This window comes from Aegilops tauschii, chromosome 2 (genome assembly GCF_002575655.3).
Source record: "Aegilops tauschii subsp. strangulata cultivar AL8/78 chromosome 2, Aet v6.0, whole genome shotgun sequence".
Lineage (NCBI taxonomy): Eukaryota > Viridiplantae > Streptophyta > Magnoliopsida > Poales > Poaceae > Aegilops > Aegilops tauschii.
In genome coordinates, this window is record NC_053036.3 from 536,429,198 (window position 1) to 536,431,237 (window position 2,040).

General features: G+C 51.6%; 1 pseudogene; it reads left to right on the top strand.

The window, feature by feature from the left end:
* The first annotated feature begins 414 nt into the window (after nucleotides 1-414).
* Nucleotides 415-1,792, top strand: LOC109782907 (uncharacterized; annotated as a pseudogene).
* Nucleotides 1,793-2,040: the final 248 nt, after the last annotated feature.

The following is a 2,040-nucleotide window of genomic DNA, read 5'->3' on the forward strand; positions in this document are numbered from 1 at the left end:
GGATATATACCATTAAATCATGCATGTCATCCATGAATAATTCTTGATATGCTTTAGCAAAACTGATTAAATTATGTACAAGAAATGAATAAAAGGAAATATTCCTGTGATAAAGGACTAACTGGTTTCATGACAACGTACTAGCACTGTCTATCTCTGGTTAGTGATTAGGTCATTGTTCAATACTGTTGTTGATAACTTGCTATCGCTCTCGGTTGGACTTGCCATATACACCCTAGGTCATTGTTCAATATTAGTGTCATTGTTCAATACTATAGTAGATAGATAACCTTATATACGCTTCAAATCTCAGTCCATGATTGATACGGGCCACCGTAAGCCGATTGTTTCTGTGGAAGTTACCCGCCGCCTCGACAAACAAACACACAGATCGATCCGTCACCAAGCAGATCGATGGCGCGCGCACGATTACGCCTCGCCGGCGGCGAGATCGCGGACGACGACATCCTCCGCGAAGTCTTCGCGCGCCTGCCAGGCTTCCAGGACCTTCTCCGGTGCGCCGCGACGTGCAAGCGATGATTCCGCCTCATCATGGATCGGGCCTTTCTTCGGCAGGTCGGCCTCTGGCCGAAGACGGCGCGCCGCCCGTCAGTCCTCGTCGGGATCTTCTCCCAGAACGCGTACCCAACCAGCAAGCACCTGCCTCTGAACGACAGCCCTCCGAGCTTCCTGAGCCTTCAGGCCGGCGGCGCCCATCTCACCTTCGACTCCTTCGTCCCCACCGGCGATGGGCTCTTCAACCTGGCAAGACCACTCGCGTCGCGACGCGGCCTTCTCCTCGTGCGCATCATGCCGCCTACCCAGGTCGACTGCTACAGCCATGAAGTCCGTGAAAAGCTCCATCTGGTGGTATGCCGCCCTCTGATCGACAAGCAGCGCAGGCTTCTACCGCCGATTTCCTTCCACACGAACCATGGATATGGGTACTTCGACAGAGACTTGGACTTAGACTTGGACTGGCATCTAACCGGCTGCGCGCTTCTTACCGACGAGGATCATGGTGCCATTGACGATTTGGATCAGCGACGACGACGACGACAACCGGCGTTTCATGTGCTCTTGACTTACACCGGCAGCAGCGGCATCTTGTATGTCTACACGTACTCCTCTGCCACAGACAGTTGGAGCGCGCCCACCGTGTGTCGACCGGCTTCATACCTCACCAGGTGCGGACCGTTTGCTGGTGTCGTCGCCCGTGGCACCGTGCACTGGTTGTACATGGACGAGACAAGTTTCTACACGCTCAATGTCTGCGCTGCCACGACACATCTTTCTTTCACCAAGATCCCCATCAATATCCACGCCGGTGAGCAGCGGCGGCCACCGTTTTCCATGTGTCACCGAAGAAGGAAGGCTTTCGTTTGTTAGTATACGAGACCATGGCGTGCTAGAGCTTTGGACCAAGCAAGGACAAGACGATGACAATAGTGGTTTCAAGAATGGCAGGGGAGGGTGGTTGCGCTCCGACCTGATAAATCTCGGAAGCGAGGAGAGAATAAACCTGGTCTTCTTTGCGGAGAGGAGAGCTACGCTGCTCGTTGAGCAGCGCGGTGCGTTTTTCATCATCGATCTCAAGAATAAGAAAAAGGCATCCATTGATCTCAAGGGCAAGGAAACGGAGCATTTCAAAGGCACATACAGGTTTCCAGCGAATCTGTGTAGTAGTAGCTGGTGTAGTGGATTACACCACGGCCTGAAAATGTGCGGGTATAACAAGCCTGTCTTGTACGAGGTGGATTGGTCCATTCCTGTCGTCGGGGAGGCGAGATGAGGACAGGTTTATGCATGAATTTGTGAAGGACATGTACTGATGTTTGTTGATGGATCGCGGGCACAGGATTCGATGCAAAAGGATGCACCGGAAGAACATTCCGTAGTTTCTTTCTGGGTACATGCGTTAATTTATCTGTATTCATTCACTCTGATGGTTCTATTTGGTGCAGTGAAACTGAAAATGTCTACTGTAAATCCCGTGCAGCAGCGTTGCGTTGTCAGAACATAATAACTAAGAACCACATG